At 39.0% G+C, this 12,260-nt stretch overlaps 1 non-coding gene across 1 annotated transcript; it reads right to left on the reverse strand.

Moving 5' to 3' along the window:
- Positions 1–6,830: 6,830 nt before the first annotated feature.
- On the reverse strand, positions 6,831–6,904 carry Trnaa-agc71 (transfer RNA alanine (anticodon AGC) 71). The gene has a single exon. It is a non-coding gene; the product is annotated as a tRNA-Ala (tRNA).
- Positions 6,905–12,260: the final 5,356 nt, after the last annotated feature.

Raw genomic sequence — 12,260 nt, forward strand, 5'->3', positions numbered from 1 at the left:
TTTGTGTGTGTGTGTGTGTGTGTGTGTGTGTGTGTGTGCGTGCGTGTGTGCATGTGTGCTTTTTTTATTCGTTGTGGTTGATGTTTTATTTTATTTTTGTGACAGGAGTTCTTTTGTTTTTGTTTGAGGCTGGGTCCAAGATGGTCTTGAACTCACAGAAATCAGTCTTCTTTTGCCTTCTAAGTGAAGAACTCAAAGTCCTGGGCCACTCACACCAAGCATCCATCTAATTTTCTGACACAGTTTGCATCCCTGACCTGGAGATCACCATTTAGGTTAGGCAAACTGCCTTTTCAGCTATGGGATCTACCTGCTTCTGCCTCCTAATGATTAGGATTACAGGCACATGCAAAAAAATCAACTTTATATATGTTCTTGGGATCAAATTCAAGTATTCAGACTTGCAAAGCAAATATTTTTCTAATTGAATTGTTCCCAGGCCCCCAAACACATGGCAACTGGGAATGAGCAATAAATTCTTGGTTACATTCAGTACAGCATGTTAAACTACAGAGTTGACTCTTGAAACTGGTATGCATCTCTTCAAGGTGCTTGTTTGAATGTAGCATTTAGACTAAGGAATCCTGCTTAAACAAAACAGAAATGCTGAACCATTCAAGCTAGGGCATCAGGAAAATGCAAATATGCTTATTAACCTCAACCATAGTCTTCCAGTACACTCCAGAAACCTGGTAGATAAATAGTACTATGCTTTCCTCCACAGGCTTACTCACATATTCTGTGGGTCACCTTTTACTGCTGAACTATGTTGCCTTTATGGTTCAAGGTTTTTATGTGGCTTATATCTTGGTCTATATGTTTATAATCATTACATTTTTACAAAATTATGCTGCAACAAAATTTTAAAAAGTCCTTTGAAAATAAGTTCAAGGGCCTGGAATAAGGTACTAATAGTTAAGAACACTTGTTGTAAAATAATGAGGACAAGAGTTAAGATCTCAGCACCTGAAAAACAAGCAAGGTATCCTGTCTACAGCTGTAATGCCAGATCTGAGGAAGTGGCAATAAGGGAAACGTGGAAGCTTAATGGCTTCTAGACTACGAGGGAGTACATGAGGCCCAGGATCAGGAAGAGACCCTACTAAAAAGAAAGAGTAATATATTCACACACTAATACCCTATTCTGGCCCCTGAGTACACAGGCACACACACACACAAACACACACACACACACACACACACACACAAACACACACAGTGAGACACACACATATAAATCAATTATTTAAATAAATAATCTTTAAAAAGAAAAGAGGTTCACAACAAAATCAATGAAAAGTGGGAGTGAAAAGAATAGTATTACATCAAACCCCACCCAAACTAGGAGTAGGTACATTTGTTTGGAATAAGTGTAACACATTTTTCTGATTTAACATATGTTCCTAAGAAGCTAAGGAAGAGTAAAACAGGTGGTCCCCAATACAGAAGTCTGTCCCAAAAGACAAAATTTAACCAAGGACAAGCAACATAACATATACATGTAATCTCAGCACCCAGGAGAATGGCAAGTTTGAAACAAAGTGGATTATATCAAGATTCTACCTGAAAACAAACAGAACTTTAGACACATGTTAAGAGGAAACTTGACTACTCTAGGAACTATCAAAAAAATGGTAGCTCGGGAAAAAGCAAAACAAAAAGTTTAAATGCAACTGCAGAAGTTAATGGAATAACAGGAATGCTGACTGAGCCACTAACAGATTGAGAGGAGCATGGGATGTATTTTAATCAGAATTTGAAAACTGCTTCTGAGGGCAGAGAAGAAATATTTTCTCCAGTAGGGCGAGGCATCTAGCAAAGACTTGGGATACAGTTATCACCCTGATGACTTGTCTTGAAAACATGAGGACCTGATTTTGATCCCTACCCCATGGTCCAGGTAAATGCCAGGCACAGTGCCACAAACTTGTAATCCTAGTACAGGGTAGACAGAAACAGGAGATACATGGTACTCATTGTGAGCCAAAATAAAGGATTGAGGGGACTCCAAAAATACTGACACACCTGCTTGAAAGGGTTATTGAAAGACCTGGCTGACACTGTACAAAGAATTGATGAAGAAGTGTAAAGCCAAAGGGAAGTACCTTATCAGGTAAATTGCTGGTGCCAAAGCAAAGATATGATAAACTCACACCAAGGCTGCTGTGGAATTCAGCCAGTCCCTATCACAAGAGCCAACCCAGAAAAGCCTCTAAAAGAAACAGACTTGAATGACCTTGGAACTGCAGTTGAGCTCCTATAATGCCCCTAGTATGTTTACCCATATCAATCCCTTTCTGGTCCCGGAATAACATAAGTTTTTCTGGAACAATTTAAGAGGAACCCAAATTCCTAGATCCCCATCAATACAACTAACAGGTCCAGACGGGTTCTGCCTTATCTCCTTCATGTTATTCTTTTGGTGAGAAACAGGCCAGCCCAGGATCATCCTTTAGATTCTGGATGCAGCCTATGGACAAGTGATCAAAAGAAAAAATAAATATTTTGGTGAGCCTATTGGTCTAACCTTAAATACTGATTTACGTGGGCTTTCATAGAAAGGGTGCCTGGAAAGAAACACTCACACAGTGAAAATGAGTGAAGTCCACAAAAAGACTTAATAGTGATAACCAAATTAAAATAACTGGTTTGAATGAGAAATGTCCCACACAGGCTCTTTTCTCTGACTACTTGGTCCTCAGTTAATCACACAGCCTTGCCAGTTTGTGAAAATATAACACTGGAGTGAGATTTGAGAGCCTCAATTCACTTTCTGTGTTTTTTCTTCTATCTCTCTCTCCCTGCCTCCCTTCTTCCCTTCCTCTTTCCTCCCTACTTCCTTTCCTCCCTCCTTCCCTACATCCCATTGCTGACATGTCTTCCACACCCTGATCGAATCCAACTGTCAGGAATCATGAGCCAAACAGAAACTTTTTTCTTTGACTTGCTTTTCATTGTGATATTTTATCACAGGAGCAGAGAATAACTAATAAAAAAGATTTGCCTACCAACAAAAGAAAATAAAAATATTACAGGATATAAAACATAATCTAAGTTCACTGCTTGCTCAGCTGGATATATATTTAGTGAAAACGATGAATATTGAATGTTACCAAAATCTGCTATTGGAAAAAATGGAAGGAGAACATGTTTGAGTGTCTTAAAAGTGTAAAGCCCATACTTGGTCTTCTAAAAAGGCAAGGAAATTGCTACTTCAGAAATTGTTGACAAGAAAGTAATTATGTGGTTTCAGAAATGACTCAGAGCATTGGAGCTCTTCTACAGTATCTTATTCTGAACTCCCGCATCTGTTAGCCCACATCCTTCTGTCATCATCCACATACATTCACATACACATATCCTGACTTATACACACATATTCACAAACTTTAGAATAATCTCAATACTTTTTCTCTCCTTGTAGCTTTTTTTTTTTTATTAACTTGAGTATTTCTTATATACATTTCGAGTGTTATTCCCTTTCCCGGTTTCCGGGCAAACATCCCCCTCCCCCCTCCCCTTCCTTATGGGTGTTCCCCTCCCAGCCCTCCCCCCATTGCCACCCTCCCCCCATAGTCTAGTTCACTGGGGGTTCAGTCTTAGCAGGACCCAGGGCTTCCCTTTCCACTGGTGCTCTTACTAGGATATTCACTGCTACCTATGAGGTCAGAGTCCAGGGTCAGTCCATGTATAGTCTTTAGGTAGTGGCTTAGTCCCTGGAAGCTCTGGTTGCTTGGCATTGTTGTGCAATGGGGTCTCGAGCCCCTTCAAGCTCTTCCAGTTGTTTCTCTGATTCCTTCAATGTGGGTTCTATTCTCAGTTCAGTGGTTTGCTGCTGGCATTCGCGTCTGTATTTGCTGTATTCTGGCTGTGTCTCTCAGGAGCGATCTACATCCGGCTCCTGTCGGTCTGCACTTCTTTGCTTCATCCATCTTGTCTAATTGGGTGGCTGTATATGTATGGGCCACATGTGGGGCAGGCTCTGAATGGGTGTTCCTTCAGTCTCTGTTTTAATCTTTGCCTCTCTCTTCCCTGCCAAGAGTATTCTTGTTCCCCTTTTAAAGAAGGAGTGAAGCATTCACATTTTGATCATCTGTCTTGAGTTTCATTTGTTCTAGGCATCTAGGGTAATTCAAGCATTTGGGCTAATAGCCACTTATCAATGAGTACATACCATGTATGTCTTTCTGTGATTGGGTTAGCTCACTCAGGATGATATTTTCCAGTTCCAACCATTTGCCTACGAATTACATAAAGTCGTTGTTTTTGATAGCTGAGTAATATTCCATTGTGTAGATGTACCACATTTTCTTTATCCATTCTTCTGTTGAAGGGCATCTGGGTTCTTTCCAGCTTCTGGCTATTATGAATAAGGCTGCGATGAACATAGTGGAGCACGTGTCTTTTTTATATGCTGGGGCATCTTTTGGGTATATGCCCAAGAGAGGTATAGCTGGATCCTCAGGCAGTTCAATGTCCAATTTTCTGAGGAACCTCCAGCCTGCTTTCCAGAATGGTTGTACCAGTCTGCAATCCCACCAACAATGGAGTAGTGTTCCTCTGTCTCCGCATCCTCGCCAGCAGCTGCTGTCACCTGAGTTTTTGATCTTAGCCATTCTCACTGGTGTGAGGTGAAATCTCAGGGTTGTTTTGATTTGCATTTCCCTTATGACTAAAGATGTTGAACATTTCTTTAGGTGTTTCTCAGCCATTCGGCATTCCTCAGCTGTGAATTGTTTGTTTAGCTCTGAACCCCATTTTTAATAGGGTTATTTGTGTCCCTGCGGTCTAACTTCTTGAGTTCTTTGTATATTTTGGATATAAGGCTTCTATCTGTTGTAGGATTGGTAAAGATCTTTTCCCAATCTGTTGGTTGCCATTTTGTCCTAGCCACAGTGTCCTTTGCCTTACAGAAGCTTTGCAGTTTTATGAGATCCCATTTGTTGATTCTTGATCTTAGAGTATAATCCATTGGTGTTTTGTTCAGGAAATTTTTTCCAGTGCCCATGTGTTCCAGATGCTTCCCTAGTTTTTCTTCTATTAGTTTGAGTGTATCTGGTTTGATGTGGAGGTCCTTGATCCACTTGGACTTAAGCTTTGTACAGGGTGATAAGCATGGATTGATCTGCATTTTTCTACATATTGACCTCCAGTTGAACCAGCACCATTTGCTGAAAATGCTATCTTTTTTCCATTGGATGATTTTGGGTCCTTTGTCAAAAATCAAGTGACCATAGGTGTGTGGGTTCATTTCTGGGTCTTCAATTCTGTTCCATTGGTCTATCTGTCTGTCTCTGTACCAATACCATGCAGTTTTTATCACTATTGCTCTGTAATACTGCTTGAGTTCAGGGATAGTGATTCCCCCTGAAGTCCTTTTATTGTTGAGGATAGTTTTAGCTATCCTGGGTTTTTTGTTATTCCAGATGAGTTTGCAAATTGTTCTGTCTAACTCTTTGAAGAATTGGATTGGTATTTTGATGGGGATTGCATTGAATCTGTAGATTGCTTTTGGTAAAATGGCCATTTTTACTATATTAATCCTGCCAATCCATGAGCATGGGAGATCTTTCCATCTTCTGAGGTCTTCTTCAATTTCTTTCTTCAAAGGCTTGAAGTTCTTATTGTACAGATCTTTTACTTGCTTGGTTAAAGTCACACCTAGGTACTTTATATTATTTGGGTCTATTATGAAGGGTGTCGTTTCCCTAAGTTCTTTCTCGGCTTGTTTCTCTTTTGTGTATAGGAAGGCTACTGATTTATTTGAGTTAATTTTATACCCAGCCACTTTGCTGAAGTTGTTTATCAGCTTTAGTACTTCTCTGGTGGAACTTTTGGGATCACTTAAATATACTATCATATCATCTGCAAATAGTGATATTTTGACTTCTTCTTTTCCGATCTGTATCCCCTTGACCTCATTTTGTTGTCTGATTGCTCTGGCTAGAACTTCAAGAACTATATTGAATAAGTAGGGAGAGAGTGGGCAGCCTTGTCTAGTCCCTGATTTTAGTGGGATTGCTTCAAGTTTCTCTCCATTTAGTTCTACAAGGAGAAGTTTACTTCTCCTTGTAGCTTTTAACATTTGCTTTAGTTTTCAACAAAATATCATTACATCATTTCTGCCTTTCCTTTCCTTCCTCCTGTTCCTCCCATTTTTTCTGCGTTAAGCCCTCTAAAATTTATGATCTCATCTTAATGAAAATCACAACTGGTCATGATAAATTTTTTAAAGTGTATGTTTTAAAGAAAACTTGTATGGCTTCTTTAAAAGAAGTGACTAAAGAGAGTGGATTGTTTGTATATGACAAAGCAGGGTGCCTATAACCACAATGTAGCATTATTTTTTTATACACCTCTGTGTTGTACGTATATATAAATATTTAAATACAACTTTTTGACTGTGATCATTGTTGCTTGTATATATGTGAATTCAGTGCTGACCATTAGGTGTTGTATACTCAATTACGAGGCTTATTCTTAGGAAAAACTACTTTTCCCACTTTCAGCAGTCTTTGTCTAGAGATGGGACCCTGTGAGACTACCCCTTTCACATTAGCATGTCTATTAGTATTGTATTTGTTTAAACCATGTTTGTCAGCCATACTGTTGAGAACATCACAAATGTAGCTTCCTTGTCTTTCTAGGAGAATCTAATATAAGATTTCCTTCTTTCCTGGCTCTTACACTCTTTTTATTTTTTTGTCTTCAGTATTCCCAAAGCCCTAGATGTAGGAATTGTGTTACAAATGTGTCCTGGTGTTGCACTTCCCACAATACATTGTCCATACATAATTCATAACTGTATTCTTTTTTTTCTCTATTTTTTTTTTCGGAACTGGGGATCGAACCCAGGGCCTTGTGCTTGCTAGGCAAGTGCTCTACCACTGAGCCAAATCCCCAACCCCCATAACTGTATTCTTAATAATTGTCTTTATACATACAGACAAGTGCATCTCTCACGCCCTGTAAAAGTCACTTCTTAAGTTTAGAAATTTAGTCCATTTTAGAAAAGCAAACTGTTCAAAACAAATATTTTAAAAAAGTCGAGTATCACTAAAAGCATGCATAAAGCTTTCATTGACAGAATTGTGTAAAGACGGAGAAAGTGTTCATTGATGAAGGGAACAGAGGGCATGCAGAAAAAAATGAATTTTTTGAGTCAGCTCTCATAAGTTTTCATGATCCAAGGAAGCTAAAAATTTCCTATTACTAATTCCCAGCAGCCACCTGCCAAGGTCCATAGGAGTATTAGCCTAAATGTTCCAGGGTATCTGTAAGTCAAAACTAATCTGAAGTTGTAATGTTCCAAGCAGACGAAAACAACACATGCTGTGATGTCTTAGTAACACAAGTCACAAGCTCCTTTGGAGGAAAACAGGCCTGATGTGTGATTCAGCACATCAATATTTTATTTTGCATTCATCAATCATTCACCACCTACTGGCAGGGAGTACCTTCCAGGGAGTGTCTCCAGATCTCTTTCTAAATCCCAGACTGTGAATATTTCAAGTATTGGGGATGAAGAAGCCACACAGGCATGTTAGTCTTGTCTATCTAGCCTGGAAATGTGATGCTCTATTATAGGATGAAAGGGGAACAAATGACAGAGAAATCCGGACACACTTGCTTTTCCTGGAGTCTCTGAACCAAAACAATATGCCACCAGAGAAATGAAGTGATTAATCTCAATTGTCAACTTGTTAAGATCCAGAGTCACCTGAGAGATGGGCCTTTAAGCATACCTGTGATAGAGTTTCTTAATTAAGTTAATTAAGATTGGAAGAACTGCTCATTAGCTAGGGGTGTTCCCAGAGATATATGTGAGTTGAGAACTAACCTATGTATCTACTTCCTGTTGATGGACATGATGGGTGCAGCTACTTCACTGATAGGCAGTTCCTAGCAGCATGAGCTGAAAGAATCTCCTCCCTTCTTGTGTTGTTTTTGTCAGAGTATTTCAACACAATAGGAAAGTAAATTACTTATGCATGTTTCATTTTGGCTGATTTCTCACCCCTTGCCTACTCTCCCCTCTTTTCTCTATCCCTTTTGCCTGCCCCTGAATACTCTATCCCTACTTTCCCTGCCCCTTCTTTCCTCATGGTACTCTTTGGTCTCCAGCATTCCCCCCTTCTAGTTTCTATTGTCTTCTGCATCATCCATTTCATCAGTTTTTCTGAAAAATTCATAAATCTTTATTTTTTCTTTACTGCAAATTAAGTTCCACTGTATACATGTCTAATTTTTACTATCCGTTCTTATGTTGATGGACATCTAGTCTGACTCCATTTCCTCACTATTACAAATGATCTGAGAAATGAACAATGATGTGCAAATATCTCTGTGGTTAGCTATGGCATCCTTCAAGCACGTGCCAAGGAGCAGCTGCGTCATGTTTTTATTAATTGTATTCTTTTGAGATGCCTCCCTACTTGTTTCCACTTTTTTTAGCATAATTTTACTCTCACTATCATCATGTAGATCACACTTTGCCCCCATCTTTACCTCCCTACCACTATTTGTTATTTACTTTCTTTTTAAAATTATGTCTATGTGGAAGTGAGTTTGTGAACAAAAGTACAGGTATAGGTGTAGAACACAAGATGGTACAGACTTCCAGGAGCTGGAGGTACAGGCAACTGTCATGTGTCCTGGGACTGAAATTAGGTAGAGCAACAATCCCTTTTAACTTCTGAGTCACCTTTTTAGCCATATCCTTTTCTTTCTTGATAATAGCTATTCTGACAGGGGAAGCATTAAAATCTCAGATCAGTTTTAATTGCACTTTTCGGGTACCTAAAGATGTGGGGCACTTTATACTGATTTACTTTCTACTTTCACCAGCCAGATGTTTGGCAGTTTGGGGTAGGAAGTGTGTGTGTGTGTGTGTGTGTGTGTGTGTGTGTGTGTGTGTGTGTGTGTGTGTTTGTATGTGTATAGTTTTTTCTACTTCTTTACATATTCTAGACGTTAACCACTTGTCTTAAGTATACATGGCATTAACATCTCTTACACAAAGACACCTGCCACTATTGAGTATGTCCTTGTCTTTAGGTTTATGAGTCATTACTCATACAACAAAGACATTCTTAATTCTTTTTGTTCCTGAGTCTCCTTTGGCCAAATGAAACAGACACAAAACAAGAACTTCTTCTTGGTCATCATTTGTCAATGCTTATCTCTATAGAACAGGGCTTGAGACAAAGAGATCGATCAGAAAGTGTAGTCCCTGACTTAGAGGATTTAGCAAGAAGTCTAGCAAGAATGATATAAAGATAATCATTAACAGAGAAACCTTGTCTCAACTCACTCAGCAATTCATTAATACTTCCTTTGTCTCACTCTTTCACTCTCTCCTATTATTTGGAAACTGAGAAGGAAATGTTTGTCTTCTTAAAGAACAGCTGTTTCTCTTAATTTCTGAGCTACATCTCCAGCCCATGAAATGAAAGTTTTATACTTCTATATCAATATCTGGGCAGAGCAGAAAGAACTGTGTGAAATTATATATTACATTTTGCTCAGTCTTTTTCTAAAATAAACTTCGTTACCTCATTTTATTTATAAAAAGAATCTGGATACATTTGTACTTTTCCTATACTGTATGACATGTCTTCAAATTATGCTTCCAATCTATTGAGTTTTATATTTAGTCAGCATTTGACTCACCTGAGTTTAATCTTCTTATATCATATAATGGATATTCTTTTGTTTGGTTCATTTATTTATTATTTGGTTATGCTTGAACTATTTCATCATAAATTATCCATCGTCATCAGTACAAATCACAGTATTCCTATTTCCTTGAGAATTTGATAAATATTTACAATAAAATATAATCACAGGCCATCCCTATTTTCCCAGTCCAATTCCCCTATTTCTGTCCAAAATTCATTCCTAAATTCATAATTTCTTCATTTATTCATAATCTACTAAATCCCATTAATCCTGCCTATATATGTCTGTATATGTGTCCATCCACTGAGGGATATGGAACCCACCAGTGGCCAAACATTCCATGAAGAATGATTTTTATTTGCCAACGGAAAATTGTTGTTCAGTTAGAGGTGAGGCATGGAGAGTGTCTCACCTACCTAAAAGGACATTTTGGTTGACTTGATTTTGTACAGGTATTGTACAGTAAAACACAAATGATATGAATTTGTGTGTTCAACAAACATGGTATGCTAATAAGGTACAATTTACAGCATAGCTTCTTATTCTCCTTCTCTTCCAATTCCTCTAACACTACTACAACCATTACATATCCTCCGCTAAGTCCTCACCTTCTCCAACAAGCCCACACCTTCTTTAACAGGCCACATTTACTCCAACAAGACCATGCCTTCTCCAACAAGACCATACTTCTAAGTCCATACATCCTTTATCAAGACCACATGTTCTACATGCCCATTCCTCTCCTAGCCAGGCCAGAGCTTTTCCAGCATTGTAGCAACCCTTCCCAAAAGACCTTCTCCAACAAGATCCCACCTCTTTAAAAAGGCCATACTTCCTTCAAAATACACCACACTTTCCCCCACAAAGTCACAATCTTCCAATAAGGTCAAGCCTCCTCTAAGAAGGCCATATATTATTTAACAAGGCCTCTTAATCCTTCACAAAGTGTTATAAAACCTGGGGACCAAGTATTTAATCTTGTTAGCCTACAAGGCCTATTCTCACTTAAATCACCCAAACTGATCCTAACCTGCTGGAATTAAGTGTATAATTAAGTGTTTTGTTTTGTTTATGTGTCTGTGTGTATGTGTATGTGTATGTGTGGATGAAGGGGCACCTACCTGTACACCTGTGTGGAAGCAAGAAGAAGGTATCATGTGTCTTCCTTATCATTCCCTACATACCCTCCCACACCGACACACACCCACACATACCAACACACCCACCACCCCCCCACACATGAGTGGGTGTTTGTATGTGGGTGTATAATTTTTTGAGTCAGATCCTTTCTCTGAGCACTGGGTTGTGTTTCCTCACCAAACCTTGTTAATTCTCCTGCCTCCATTTCCTCTCAGAGCTGAGGTTTCAGGCAAACACAGAGTGCCCTACATGTTATTTTGGTGCTGAGATCCAACCTCTCGTCCTCATGATTGTTCCGCAATGTCTTTTAATTGTTGAACCATCTCTTGAGACCTGAATTGGCTTTTGCACAGGATGTGTGGCATGAATCAACTTTTTTGTCTTCCACACATGGATATCCAGACTTTTAGGACTAGAAATTATATGGATGGAACTATGTGGGTTTGCTCATCAGTCCTGTATTCCATTCCACCTTGTCTGTTTGTTGATATGTTCATTGTATTATTATTCTTATATTTCTGTGGTTCTCCTCATGTTTCTCTCTATCCTTCCTCTCCTTTCTACCTTAAGCTTTTCCCATACACTTCAGGTTAAGATTTCAGTCTTTAAAGGCAAGTGCCTAAACTCCCATACCAGGAATTCTCCAAAATTGTCACACAAAGGCTGCTGACTTAAAGGATTCCAAATAACACTAAAACTCTGTTGGCTTTCCAGGAAACCTCAAACTCAGACTCTGCTTAGCCTCCTGGCTTGTTCCAAAGCTTTTTGTAGGGCTTAATCCTCTGTGTAACATGGTGTTAAACAGAAGCCAAGAAAAAAAAAAAGAGAAAGGAGAAAGGAAACAGTAAAAGCTACCCAAGAAGCATAACAATACCAAGAAAAGGGACACAAGAAAGTCCTTTTCCTTGGTCAAAAGTTTTGGCTGATTTTAGCTTCAGAGGCCAGAGCCAGCATGCTGCCTGGTTCCAAGTTGTCTCTGCAGATGCACTTCAGAATCACAGTGGGTGGAGTTGTCATATGTTTTCAGTCCAGAGTTCTTCAGTAAGACTGTGCTGTTTCTAGTCCCAGAAACACATTTGTTAGAGCATGGTCCACAAGTTCCCTGAGTCTTGCTCTGATGACCATGTTGAGTTTCAATGTATTTATGCTTCTTTGTGCATCTAGAAGTTTATTACACCAATTTTTCCCCAAATTGTACTGAGTTAAACACAATAGAAAGTAACTGCCTCTTATTAGACTCTTGGATGTTTGATACAAGATGACAAAGGAAATCTATACTAGATTTTGATTTTTATCTCCCTGTGTGATTCACTTGAAACCTGCAGGGCCCCCCTTCACTGACTGTAGGTGCAACGTTACCAGCTTCTTTGACTTTCTGCCCCTACTATTTATCCACTGTGATGGACTACATTTTTGAACGTTTAGCAAAAATAATCCTT

This window comes from Rattus norvegicus, chromosome 5, assembly GCF_036323735.1.
Source record: "Rattus norvegicus strain BN/NHsdMcwi chromosome 5, GRCr8, whole genome shotgun sequence".
NCBI classification, from domain to species: domain Eukaryota; kingdom Metazoa; phylum Chordata; class Mammalia; order Rodentia; family Muridae; genus Rattus; species Rattus norvegicus.